The following is a 14,457-nucleotide window of genomic DNA, read 5'->3' as shown; positions in this document are numbered from 1 at the left end:
GAGAGATATGGGTTCAAAGTCACTTTTCTGTTCTAGCCTTTCTGTAGGAATCTGGACAAACCACTAAAAAGGCTAAATTCACCAAACTCAGATCTTTCTTACCAGCTTAGGTCTCAGGCAAAATATATCAGGAGGAGGAATAGATGGCTTATTTTAAAATAGAACTTATGTCTAGCTCTATAGGAGTTAAAGCATTCAGCTGACATAGGAAAAAACCTCTCCTCTGCTTCAGTAGATTTGACTCTCTCAGCTTCCATCCCTCATGCTCACCTTAGGAGAAGTTCTTCTGGTTTCTCTGTATTGAAGCTGCTCTACTTCATATTCCTAATCAAATACTAATGCATGGGTAAGGAGAAGGGTGCATTCCCCGATTCACTCCTCATACAAAGGCAAGAATTGAACCTGTTGAAACCTGCTTTCCTTTTTTTTTTCCCAAACAGTTAACAATCTGAAAACAATTCCAAAAGTCTAATTTTGATATAGACCAAAGTCCGGAAAAAGCTGTGAAACGCTGCTTTTTACCCCACAATAAAAGATGTAATTTCAAAACAGGTTCTTGAATTTCCCTGTGTCTCTTAGTGGCTCCTTGTGTCAGATACACAACCCAATCTGATTATATTGAATACTACTAATGTTAGCTGTCAGCTGCTTTATACCTTCTGAGTGCACTGAGCTTGGTGACAGGATAAAAAGATTTTCCTATAATGGCAAAAGAGAGAATTGCAATCATTTGGAAGCTGCAGACTGTTCCTTCAGCAAAAGGCTAGATGCTCAGTTTAATTGGTTGTGCTTCACTAGAAAAAATAGTGCACTCATTATAACATCAAAACTCTCGAGTTCCAAGATATCAGCTTCTTTTTTGAATTACAGCATGTGTGGAATATGAGATTTGATAATATTTCTCCCTGATTATACTTTTGTAACCACCATTTATAATATGCAGACAATCTGTGGGGGACGGGGAAGCTCTGGGTATTATTGATTTACATTGTTGAGATCAATGTTATAAGCATATTCGCATTTGTAAAATAGATGGAATAGCTTTATTCTTCTCCCTGAAGTCCTAAATCAATGTGAAGCTTGTTTTCTTCTTTGCTTCTTTTTTTTGCTCTTTATTATAAAAATTGAAAAACTCAAAATAAAATATTAAGATATGCACACAGCCTGCCCTGCCACTGCTCGAGCTGTGCTGTGAGTAACGAACGCCATACAGGTATTTCATTTCAGCAATATATTTACAATCACATCCTCTGTAGGCCAATATTCCAGAGTGTTGTGTGACAAATCATAAAATATTACAAAGACAATGACTGCAGTGGGGGAGGGAGGATTATTTAGAGACGCAAAGACTTCATTTTGTTTTCCAAAGCATTCTGTTGTGCAGTAAATTAAATATCAGCTGCAAGTTTCCTACGGCAGTTGCAGTAGCCTCCAGTGCCCTCACACACCACAGAGGATGAAGACAAGTGCTTATATAGCATGGACACAAGCCAAGGAGCCATCACTGTAATGTCTACAGAGCTTTTTCACCATTAATGCTTCCTTTTCAAAATACAAGCATTTGAATACTACGGATCTCTTCAGTTTGCTCTCCCTTAGATTTTATTAGCAACAACAACAGCCGTTGTTTGTGTGTTTGTTGAACTTTAACAAAGAGCTTTGCTTTGTCTTCCAAGGGCCCCACTTGGGCAACTGTGAGGCTACAGATGTTTCCACCCAAGCTGCCTTTGGATAATTGTGTTTTCAGCACACTCTGCTGATGAACGTTGTTCCCATGTCAGATTTGTTGGCTTCCAAGTACCTTGCCTCCTAATAGGTTTTTGAGCTTTAATTGGAAGGTCTGCTGTGTAATTACAGATCTGGTTTCATGGTGCAGCATTCTAGCAGTTGCCTTGACTTGCTGTGTCCTCACTGTTTTTTATGCTTCTTATGATTTAGTTCCTCACATCTGAGGGACTCTGAAGGGTATCTGTAATGTTTAGAGAATGAAGAATAAGAAACCAGTGAGATGGCTTATCTGCCCAGATTTTGTTTTTTTCTCTGTCACCTTCTCCTCTTCCCTTTTTCCCCGTTTTCTGTTGTGCAACTGGATACAGAATTCATCTGTCCATGTCATATTAATCTCATGTCATATTAATCTCATGTCATATTAATCTCATGTCATATTAATCTCATTACAAAATAATTTTGTAAGAAAGACTGGCAATAATCACAATTATACGCATGCACCTGACTACGTATTTTTACAGTTCTTTGGTCTCTCTTAACAGGCAGCAATTTGGAGAGATCGCCGAATCATTGTTCTCTCTCCTTTGTACTAAGGTTCCATGGAAGGCTCCAAAAAATCATGAGATTCTTTTTCCTGTTATGGTAAGAAGTTCATTTAGAACTCAGCAATGACTAACAGATGCTTAAATAATTCTTTCCAATACTGTCAATGAACTTTGTGTTCTGTGATCTGCCTTCATTCAGCTTTGCATAATCGCCCTCCCTGAAATTGTCTTCTCACCTTGTACATCCTAAGAAATTGTTTCTGAGTTCTGTTATGGTGGTTTGGGAGCTCTAATTGTTCGACTTGAAATCTTAAATACTGCAAGGAACTTGCAAAGATCCCCCATAGAGGGGTGAATTTCACCAAAGTCTCTTTTGGAATATAGATGTTGGGTTCCTTGCAATTATTTCCTAAAGCAGTTTCATCTGTGCATCTCTCGGAGAGGCTTACCTGACCGACTGTCATTTCATTGGGAAGTCTGGGACAGCTCTCAGCTCACTCTAAAGCTGTGTCAATCTTCAGGTACTGTTATTTCTTGATCCTCTTTTATATGAAACTGATTCCCTTTGATACCTATCTGGCATTTTTTATATAGTTTTATTTTCTTTTAGTGTCATTCCCTGGCAAAAAATATTTTATGTTCTATATCTTTTTTCCCCACCATAGCACTCCTTTCAGCCCTTACAAACCTTTTTTCTTTTTTTATGCATATTATAAAAAACAATCTCATACACAATTTCAGCCTATTCCTTTTTCTCTTATCATTGTTACAGTCTTTTAACTTCATTCATTCCTATGTACCACTCTGTGTGTGACTGTTTTCGCTCCTTAACCTTTGATTACTTTTTGCATTTAGACATTTTATTACGGTATTTGCTGCTGGCTGTCATGCTAACTGCTACCCTCTAGGACATAACATTAATGCCCAGAAACATTTTTTCTTTGATATGTACTTCCTTCATTTTTTTATCCCATTTCATTTTACCCAACACTTACATGGTTCTTCTAAAGTTGCAGTTCAATGTCCTCACTTAGAAGTCTCCCAATTTTAAGATAAAAATGAAAATAATGGGGCTATTTTTGAAGTAGCAACTTCATCACGTCTGGCTTTCTGCCAAATTCCATTGATTCTCTTTTAGTTGTTTTTTTTTTCCTTACATTGTGTGCAAATTCTATCATAATACTGTGCTATACTTTAGTGATTACTTCCTCTTCAGAATTTATATCAAACGGACTGAAAACTGTGATCAAACTGTAATATCACATGTGTGTTGTTTGAATTGGATTAACATTTGGTCAAATGTCTCTTTCAAATCATTAGTTCTTCCTGCCAAATTTTTCCTTCATTCCCTTTAATTTTGTATGATAGTTGTATCTCCTCAATGCACATAATGTTAGATGTTACCTGGTGTAGATACTAAATGTAAACTTTTTACTATGCATCTTATGGTATTCTCATTTAACATCTTATGATCTGTTCAGGTCTCTGCTACCTTCAGAACATCGCACTGGTGTCTTTATTCGTGGTGTGAAGGCAACGCTACATCAGGCATTTTTTGGGCTGAATCACAGGAAGTAATAAGATTTCTTAAGGTTGGTATCTTGAAAACTTATTGATACGTTTCTAAGTGTCCTTCAACTAATGCACATGCATTCAGTGCATGGTTAAATGTCTTGTTGTGTAGGGTTGAAATCACTGATGTCAACTGGATGGTTTTGGTTTGGTAATTTAACACTTTCAAGTGGGGATGTCCAGATTAAACTGGATTTCTTCTGCGTTACCTAAGAAATGTTTTATCAGCTCTGCCTTCCCTTAAGGCCTTTGATCAACATGGATTCCCTAGGATCCCTTGGATGGTAATCACTCTTGTGACACTTGTCTCAAAAAGGTTTGATTTTTATTGCTATAAGGTTTTTTGCTCTTAATTCCAAGCTTGTTGACAGCATGCCTGGTGTGCAGACTTTACTTTCATGGTAACATATGGGAATTTTATCCTGTCATAAGCGCGTACAATTACCAACAGGTACCAGTTTCAGATGATGATCTGGCTTTAGCAGTTGCCAGCGTGTTTGTCCTCAAGATGGGTTTGCTTGGACAAATCCTCAGAGTTTCATACATGCCCAAAGCTGTGGTCTTGTTCTGCTCCCTCCAGTTCGCTGGTTTAGGCCAGTTGTATTTCAAACAAGATGAGCTTTGGAGTGATTTCCGTGCAGATGCCCCATTTATCAGGAGAGGAAGCCACCTATGGGTGCTGCCTTCACCTGAATTGTGCTCAGAAGCAACAGGTGCTTTAGCTTTTGTATGAGCCAGCAGTAAGTCATCTACTTCATTAGCTCGTGGCAGCAGGCTCTACCCTCTCCTCATCCCTTTTGCTCCTTATCAAATATACCAGGAAAGGAGGATCTGGTTAATCAAAGGAGAAATACCTGCTCAGGCTGCAGCCAATCTGGAGTGAGTGCTTCTCTTTGTTATTTACAGCCCAGGGAGTCCCTGCTTGTCCTGCCAACCTTCTGGTTTCATTTGAAATGGGTTTAAAGAGCCACTAAAAGTATCAGGGTGTAAAAAGAGGGGGAGAGAGATAAAAAAGAATGGAGATTTTAACAGTGAAAGGAGGTTGAGGAATGAAAGATAATAGGTTCTAGGGAGCCAGGTGTTCATGATGGAGGTGGGGAAGTTGAAGGAGATGACATCCATTGGCCTTGCAGTGAAGGTAGCACAAGATTGGAGCATTCTTTTGGCTTGCTGTTGGAAACAGAAAGAAACAGCAGCCCCAGTGATGTCAAATATCAATGATTCAAGTGTTGTTGCTATAGTGATGTGCTGGAGGAAGCAACCTGATATGCATATGTGAGATTTGCTGTAGGATACAATCTATCAATGTTGACCCATGAAAACAAACAAACCGGCTGAAAATCCCATCTTGCCTGAAGTTGTGAATCTCCACAGACCTATTGATTCTTGTGCGGGTGTGTATCGCTCAGGAGGTAGCCACGGCAGCAGAGGAGAGGTAAGGAAGTAGGAGGGACACAGACACGGGCCTTGGGGAGACTCACTCCTCTTGTGTTTGGAGCACCAGTCACATCCATTGTTTTTATCTTGTTCCTCTCGTCATCCTCTCCCGTGTGCATGCTCAGTGTCACCAGCCCCTTACTCTCCAGCCTCTGACCCCTCATTCCCTGAGGGGTTTCTCCCTTTCCATAGCAGCCATGTCCCTCTTTGCTACAGAGTCACTTTTATCACACCCTTTACCCTAATGAGCTCCTCCATCTTTCACAGTCCTTCTCACGTTTTCTAAATTTCATTTTTCCTACTGATTGTCTCCCTCTTCACCCTCCAACTCATCATTTCATTCTTTTTCCTTCGCCGTGGAAGAAGACATTGCCAAAATGCCACCTCTAATCTTGTTTCCCATTTCTAGCATGTAATTTATTAATCCTCTCTTTCCCTTTTTTCCCTTTTATTGAGCAGCCTGCATGCTAATACAGCTCAAGTTTTATTTTCAGATTGTCAAATAAATAATTTCACAAGTCTTAAGAGTAGGGGAAAAATAAAAAAGAGCTTTGAAATAATGATCACCCCTGTCTTTCCACCGAGGCATTTGCTTTTAGATCTATACAAATCACTTTATTCAAGGATGATATAGCTGTCCCATATCAGTTAAATTAATTATCGGATAGCGCGTTTAAGGAGCTAAGGTGAAAAGCCAGCTTTTGCCTCATTGATAAAGAACCATTACATAAAGCCTTCGTATTACTGTAACTCTGGTCTCTTAATTAAATCTGTACTGTTGTTGGGTGGCGTTTGGGGGGGCTCTGCTGATCAGAGTCTGTCACTTGTCTGTGCTCTTTGCACCCATGTCACTGCTTGGGATTCCCAAGTGAGGGTGCCAGTTCACCCCCAAGGCTGGTGGCTCAGATCTGTCAGACCTTTCCCATTCCAGGGGGCTGGAAGCCTACAAGCCCTGCTCAGAACTGTAGTTTGCACTGAACAGCGGGTCCGTTGGGAATTAAGTACTAATTATTAACGTCTTTCTGCCTTCCTAAAGTAATTTGTTTTTTCATCCCACATGTGGGTGGAGATGCAGTGTGAAATTTTTCAGACTGAACAGATTCTAAAGTCGTCCCTCCAGGAGTGTGTCAGCTCACATGGAGCTGGGAGATGACTGCACATCACACGACGTATTTAGATATGAGCAATCGGAAATTCATGGACACTGCTGTAGATGTGCTGCTTTGGGGAACAACAGTAAGGAATGCTGCTACTTAAAGAAAACGCAAGTGTTCTCCAGTGCCAGAAAGGTAAAAATCAACAAACATCACAACCTGGTAAATCTTATCTGCTGCATTACTGACATGTACAAATAACGAAGAGCTTAAATGCTCACTACCGGTATCTGTTACCTCCTTGCAAATGCGACAGTTTTCTCTGCCAGTGTTTGTCAAGCTACCACGACTTGCATTCATATTCCATATGGATATGTATTTTTTCTTTGTTTTCCTTTGACATTAATGCTCTGGCAGAGCTTTCTAAGTAGTAAAGCAAGGAAATTAACTTACATTTGCCGGCTTGCTAAAGTAAATTAGCTACACTTTTGACTTTCTGTGGTTTTACTCTGAATGGGAGAAGCAATAAAAATGAAATAAGGCTAATCACTGTTGTTCTATGGTTTTCTCTGTGGTGTGTTAAGAGGAGAAGAACCCATAACAAAAACCCATGAGTTCATATCTGCTTAAAACAGGTCTCTAATTAGCTTTTATAATCGATCTCCCCGCTCTGGCAGGTGAACCAGGTAATTATCTTGTTTATACTGTAGGTGAGTCACAAAATGCTAGATAGCTTTCTCTGTATCTTTAAAAGATAATGCATTGTAACAAGTGTTCCCAATATGAATGATCCACTGTCATAAGCCATACCATCTGTTTCACACGCAGCGATGTGAGATCTCGTTTTATTCTTTGTTACAAAGAGCTCTAGACATCAAAGAACTGTCCCTTTGACCACTCTCTCAATCAAAGGATTTTACCCAGACAAATCTGTACTTCCCATTACGGTTTCAGCGCTGCAGAGTATGTGGTGTTTCCTGGTATGAAGAGGAGGAGTCTAGTCACTGGTGCTTTTTTTAAGGGCCAAATCTTGTCACCCTTCACTTCCCACGGGCCTTTTGAGTAGCACAGAAACTCCAAACTCAGCAGTTAATTAGGGGTTAGTTACTTGGGGCCTGAGGCTTTGCAGATTGACTGTGGTGCACTGTACAATGTCTGTCTTTTATTCAGTAGGATGTGTCTATCTGGTGCCTTCCAGAAGGTGGAGATGCGTTGGCTAAATGCATGGTTAGGATTAAGTTGATGTATCCAGAGCTCTCAGTATGTTTAATTGCTAATAGAAAAATCCCTAAATCTGACATTTTTTTGAATCTTCTCTATTCTCATGCTATTCACTCTGTGCTTTATTTACATAATACAGCTATTTCTCTTTCTTGCAGGTCATCTCATAGTAAGTGCTACAAAGAAATAATCCCTTTTGACAACCTTTAGAGGGTCACAGCCATATTTGAAGCCTGTGACCAGTAGCACTAATAATGGTGTATTTGCAAAGAGAGGACACACAGTGCAGTTCTTCCTAGTATAATGTGGAAGTGTTTCATCTCTTTTGTACTAGAGAAGAGGCCTCTTGCTTGTGCTGAATGGCTGAAATATGAGAGTACATGTTTTCCATAATCATTAGAACAATAGTGTACCAGCTTCTCCCCAAGCTAAAAATAATCCTGTCGTGGGCATGCCCCTTTTCCTCGTCTCCTTGATAACTGAATTCAAAATTTCCATAAATAATGTCTTTTTTTTTCATTTTTCATAGACTTGTCCCTAGCAAATTTAGTTTCAAGGTCTTTTATTTCTGTTTCTAAAGTAATTATCCTCTGGGCCTCTTCCTTTCTTCCTGGTATGATGCTAGACTAATTATTCTTCTCCTAATGAATGCCTGAAATGGATCCCATATGGTGGCATATGTGCCTTCAGATGGAAGCTTCGTTTGAATAAAATAAGAAAATTCTTCTCTTGGGGCTTTCTTAAATTTTTCATTCTGTAACAATGATGAGTGAAATCTCTGTCTTGGGGATAGACGCAGCCAACTTGCTTTCTATTACACTTCCAGCTTTCTCTGAACTGGAGGTTTCCATGTCTCTCCCCTGCGATGGCCATAGCAAGCTGTGGGGCTCTTACTCCACCTTGTCACAGAGACTACTTGAATGTGTCACAGCACCATGGCATTTGGTCTGAAAGCCTTTGTGTTTCCTTAAAAAATAGTCTGGATGCTTTTATTTCTCTTGCAGTTGTCACCTTTCTCTAGACCTACCCCACAGCACGCAATGCCCCTTTTTATTGCCTTTATCATTCAGGCCACATAGTGACTTCTTAATACAATTTCCTAAGAAATAAGAGACTAATCCCAGTTTGTTTCTTTGCATGCGATGACTTGAACTCACAGTTCCCAGCAAAATGCTTTATCTGCCAGATTACTGACTATTCTATGGTGCATGTGAGTCTTTGTATCTATATGAGAACAAGTACATTAAATGCATACATTTCAAATGAAGGTCTTGAGGTGTCAGCACCGTAAGCCCTGCACCGGCAGTGACAGCACCACAAGGAATGGCTGCAGAAATCCTGGTCGTGGATGTGTACAACCTTGCATTGAGAGCTGTGCAATGGAGAGTGTTTTCACCAACTTTAAAATCAGGTAAAAATAGGGTCATTAATACCATTTTTTGCAAGCATACATAAGTAAAACAAGTCACACTGATACATTAAGCAAAATATGTGAGACATTTCAATTCTGCCATCCAAACTGTTAACAAATTCAGGGGGTTTATTGCTTAAGACTCATAATTTTCCTGTAGATTTAACTTTAATGCAGTTGTGTTTTCTGTATGAATTAGTGTTTTATTTATGGAAATCTCCGATGCATCATGTTGTTCTTAAACCAAAAACATTTTTCTACATATTAATCACTGAAGTAGGCATGGGGAAATCTGTGTTCTGAACTTCCAGCTACCACAGCACACTGTGCTTGAGTCGACCGAGCAACGCTGCAGTGAATGAGTAAGATTGCATCTTCTAATTACGGAGGGGATGCTAACGGCCTGGCTCTGTCTGAAGCAGGGTTGTGATTTGGTATCGTTGCATAAAAGATATTCCAAAATGGAAATATTTGTAGACAAATGAAAGAGGAAGTGAAATGCTGTTTTAAAAACCACTGATTCCGCATAAAGTTATTTTAGTAGTCTATCACTTGAATCATGCTAATCGCTTGTGAAAACATCATCATTTTATCTGATGCATGTATTTGTTCTTGCTTTCAGAGACACAATGGGGAAATACTCTATTGATTTTCATTAGAACATTTGATCCCAAGTTGATAAAGAAAAGGACAGTAAGTAACTGTGCCACTATTAATATCGAGCTCTACTTGGATTTAAAAAAGACCTTCAGCAAAGTGTGAATCTGCAATCAGGGAGAATGTTGGAGGAGGAAAAAATGCCTGATTTTCACAAGTGCTATGAGGCCTTAGTTTCTGTTTAAATGGAAGAGCGTTTGCCTCTGGGTGGTCTCAGCCTGAGAATATCAAGCCAACAGCTTTGCAAAATACATACTGCACTTTTGTGAATAAGCTTATTTTTTTCTTACTTGCTGGCAGTTTCTTATTTTGTTTTCTCTTCTCTGAATGAGTAATTGTTAGCATTCCAATAACCCAGCTCAGGCTTTAAAATAACAAACCACAAAACAGATTTTAGCTCCTTTAACAATCTTCAAGCTTGCACATTCTTGTAAGGCATAATCCTTGCTTTGGATTTGTTCTATTTTGCTCCATTTTGTCCTATTCTGTACAGAATTTTCTGATATACTTGTGAAGATTTTTAACAGACCAAACCTGGAAGAGTCCCCAGTGATCTGTTCAATAGCTTGTGTCCTCTACCTGACTTTCAATCACTCGCTACAAATAACCAAGGGAACATAAACCATTTTAGGGGATAATAATTTATCTTTTGCAGAACAGTTGGTTTCTTTTCTTTCACCGACTCAATGCGGTGACCATACAGAATGTTTAATTCCTAGTTCAGACAGCAGTTTCTTGTTCAGCTTCCTTTAAAGTCACAGTGTCATTTTCTGACAGGGCAGTATTTGCATATATAAGTCTGATGAAAGGCCAGTAACCAACAGGGCTAGGGAAAGGGGTCATTTCTTATCCGTATCTCATTACCGGTTGTTTTCCCTGCTGGAAGTTGGTTCTGAACACCCTCTTTAACAAGATATGCCACTGGAGATAATAAATAACTCTGGGAATCTGGGCAGCAGCAGCAGCTTTTCTTAGAAAACCAAAGCTTTCAATGTTGGCTACTTCAAGTCAGGCCCCTAAATTCATTGTTAAGTACCCAAAACAAATTGCTATGATGATGAAAAATTCCACTTAACCACAAATCTAATTTTGACAACGTGAGCTGTGAGTACTCAGAGCTTTTTAGCTGCAGCCTGCTTTGATCTACGTAATCAGATTTGGCATTTTGTCTCTACTTAGATCTATCCAGGAGCAATGTTTCAGGAATACTGTTCAGGCAGTATCAAGTCCAGGACATTGTCATTTTCTTGACGAGGTTAGAAACTTTCTGTTCTCTTCCCATGTCAGAGTTTTTTTCACTCACTGAGCCCTAGAGACAGGAATTTCAAGAGTTTGCTGTAGCAAGAGGGAAGGTGCAAACTCAGCAATACTCACGTGCTTCATGGCACCAAGTCTGACCCAACATTTTGGGGCCAGAATTAGGGAACTATGACGGCATTAAAAGTGCATGTAGATGTCTAGTGTGATCTACAGAATTACTTGAACAGAATGTAAAGTAGGGAGCATTTTGAAAATGCTGTGGGGGCACAAATCAGTAGAGAATGTGATATTCATACCTCTGATACAGCTGATGGTGCAGGACTAATTTTCAAAACCCAATCAAGTTCTCTTGAAAACCAGGCACCAGTTTTACCCACTGTCAGGAATCCACAGTAGTTACTTAATTACCTTTCTTCCTGTGGAATTGGCAGCACCTTGCTCCTGAATAGAAACTTTCTGCCATCCAGCCCAAATTCATTTCTTAGCACCTGAGCAGCATCTACCCACATCGTTATGTACCTAAATCCCTTTAAGGACTCTTGGCTATCATGAAAACCTCACAGAGTATATACAGGTGTGGCTTTGCCTGCCGCAGGTGTGGCAGGTCACCGAGGGACAATGTAGTCACCTGCATCAAATGAAAAGGATGATAAAACAGAAAAGAAAAGCTGTTTATGTGTTGGGCCCAGTGAGAGAAGGGAATGGAGAGGGTCCTACTGTTTACCAATCCCACTTCATTTAATAGCAATCTGATGTAGTGACATAATTATACTGTGTTAATAAGTCTGCAAAGTCACGAGCTCTTTCACGGCTCTGTAGCTGCAATACAGTCTTATAAATGTTACTGTTTCTTTCCCACAACTGGTCATCTGCTGTGTGTTGTCACCTGGTAAGCAGCATAACAAGACAATAAATGCAAAGAAGCAAAGACACTTGAAAAGCTCTAAGCAAAACTCTCAAGGACCCTTGCAGATTTTCTTTGTCTGACACTTTATATTTAAAAATTAATCCAGAGCACCCCCACAAAAAATCTATTTTACTTGTTTAACAAAATGGAGTATTGATTTGCCAAAGCCTAAACAAAGCAGCCTACATGATTCATTGATCAAGAATTTGGGCTCAGTCCATGTGATCATTAACTTCTTTGTCAGATGCATTCATTTATTCATAAGCTTTGTTTATGGCAGGCCCTTTTCACTGGCTCGTTTCAAAATAACTAAAACTAAATGCCTTCTCTGCCTTCCATTTCACTGAATCCAGAAGACAAAACAGAAGGTGCTATCAGCTTCAAAGATGTTATGAGCCTTTTGAAGAATCCAGGAACTCTGGAGGCTTTCATATAAGTCCAGGCTTCAGTATTATTTTGGAACTGAACATGGTGAGTATAAAACTCTCCAAAGAAAGCAACCCCTTGTGCTGCCATGTGGGGAACTAACCAGATTTGAGAAAGTCAGTAGTTAAACTATGAGGAGCTCCATCTACCTTTGTACCGTCGCTCAGGAAATGCTGGTTGCCTGACGTAAAGCCATTCTTTTGATGGGCTGTTGTGCAATAAAATACGTGTGTTGGAAAGTTGTGATACACAGGTCAAAGGATTGTAAGGCAGGATCTGGTTAAAACCCATTGCTTAATCACAAATCAAAACCTTTCAGCTCTTCCTCAGTACAGTATCTGTGGCTACCAAAGCAGTAAGAAGCAAAAGAGTTCTGAATTCTGATTTTTGAACATGGTACTGTGCTGTATAGCTTAATAGTAGGCAGGAGATACTAACAATGAAAAATGACTCCTTATAATTAATATCTGAGTATTTGCTGTACTTATTTAATCCTGTATCAAACGTAGCATCACAGTCATGAAGAAGTTATGGTAGGGTAAAGCAGGGTGTGATCTTACCTGGAGCATGGTGAGCTCCCCTGCCCGTCCCTCGACGTGCTGCAGGTGCCAGGCACACCCAGAGAGAGTCACCTCCCAAGAGCTGGCACGGTCCCTCTCGTCCCTCTTCTCGTAATTCCACGGTGAGCCTATCTCCTTAGTGTGCAGCTGTCAACCTTTTACCATCACAAATGAAAATAGTGGGAAAAGAAGATGAAACAGTTTGTGATTTTCTTGGGTCTTGTTTAAAGAAAGAATAAAGTAGTCTCACTCTCAGTAATTTATACCACTGAAGTCTAATTTGCATGCCGGATGGACGACAGTGCCAAGTCCAGAATCCAGCCCGACTTCGGGAGCCTGGGTATCTCTGAGGATGTGGAATTATGTCTTGCTGTGTATCATCTCCTCATTCTTGCAGGGATGGTAATGAAAACCCTCTATGTGAGTCGGGACATTATGGAATAAATAGCATAAAGTACTACTGCAGGGGGAAACACAGGGCTCATCCAGAACTGTGAGGAAGATGGAAGTTTTTCCACAAATTGTATGCAGTGGGTTTTGGATAAGACACCAAGTCTGTAGTTGGTACGTAGTTCTGGTGATAATGACAGAGAATTTAGCAGCTCAATTTTCATATCTTTGGGTGGGAGAAATGAATTTTATCCTGACCAAACTTAGTGGGGAGAACTGGGCTAAAACTCCTGAGTATTAAGCGAGCTGATTGCACCTCCGAGCTGGGTCCCGTTGGAAACCTCAGTGACACATTATCTCTCAGAAAATTTTGGGGCCTACTCTTAAAAATGGTGAACTTGTAACATCTCATGCTGTACTCAAGCATTCTTTATCAGAGATAGGCTGATTTTAGCCTTAGCTCCGATGTAACTGCTGATTTTGTGCCAGCCATGGAACAGAAAACAGAATCACACTTTGCCAGAGGCAAAGTTCTCGCACAGTCTGTTCTATTATCAATACAAGTCACAAACCTTTTCTGCAGTGAGATCTCATTACAAATATTTTTATGCTCTGCAACATTCATTGGATTTAACTTTTCTTCTTAAACAATCACGTTTGGACCGAGGCAGTCATGTATTACGAGCAATAAAGAATAAGACATCATCAATATGTAGAGCGTAGTCTCTGCATCTACAGAATGTATACACACACACGTATGTATTAACTGCTCAAGCAGGCTCAGAGAACAGAAAAAAAATTAAAACATTTGCTTAATACTAATGCTATATATGTATATATACATTTTTCTGTTAGCGACATATTTGCACTATGCCTTTTTTTCAGTTAGAGATTGAATATGTGCCTCAAGAAATAGGCTTTAAATGGATGCACAATAGCTGGCTACAATGGGTAATTTCATTTAGGCATAGAATTACAAAGTAGCCATTTTTAACTTCAACTAGATTACACATTTACTAAACCTTCCATAAATTCATCATTTGGCTGAGTCTCATTGAGAATTGTTTTAAATAAATCTATGTGAAAATTAAATTTAAGTTGAAAAGCAGCAGGAAAAAGATGTATAGTAAGTACTTCATTTGTTGTAATAGGACTATTTGGAAGGAATACAAATGCACTTCAGATTGTAAAGAGCATAATTATTTTTCTCCAGAAGTTGAATGAAATAGAGCAGCTTCTGCCTATATAA

At 39.5% G+C, this 14,457-nt stretch overlaps 1 long non-coding RNA gene across 1 annotated transcript; it reads left to right on the top strand.

Annotated features, from left to right (window-relative positions):
- The first annotated feature begins 6,263 nt into the window (after positions 1-6,263).
- LOC106888092 lies at positions 6,264-12,282 on the top strand. Its single transcript, XR_001412033.1, has 4 exons — positions 6,264-6,571; positions 8,866-9,008; positions 9,631-9,701; positions 12,186-12,282. It is a non-coding gene; the product is annotated as an uncharacterized LOC106888092 (long non-coding RNA).
- The last annotated feature ends 2,175 nt before the right edge of the window (positions 12,283-14,457 follow it).

Source organism: Calidris pugnax, unplaced genomic scaffold (assembly GCF_001431845.1).
Source record: "Calidris pugnax isolate Ruff unplaced genomic scaffold, ASM143184v1 scaffold28, whole genome shotgun sequence".
Lineage (NCBI taxonomy): Eukaryota > Metazoa > Chordata > Aves > Charadriiformes > Scolopacidae > Calidris > Calidris pugnax.
The sequence above is the reverse complement of the archived record's forward strand: the minus strand, read 5'-3'. Positions and strand labels throughout refer to the sequence as shown.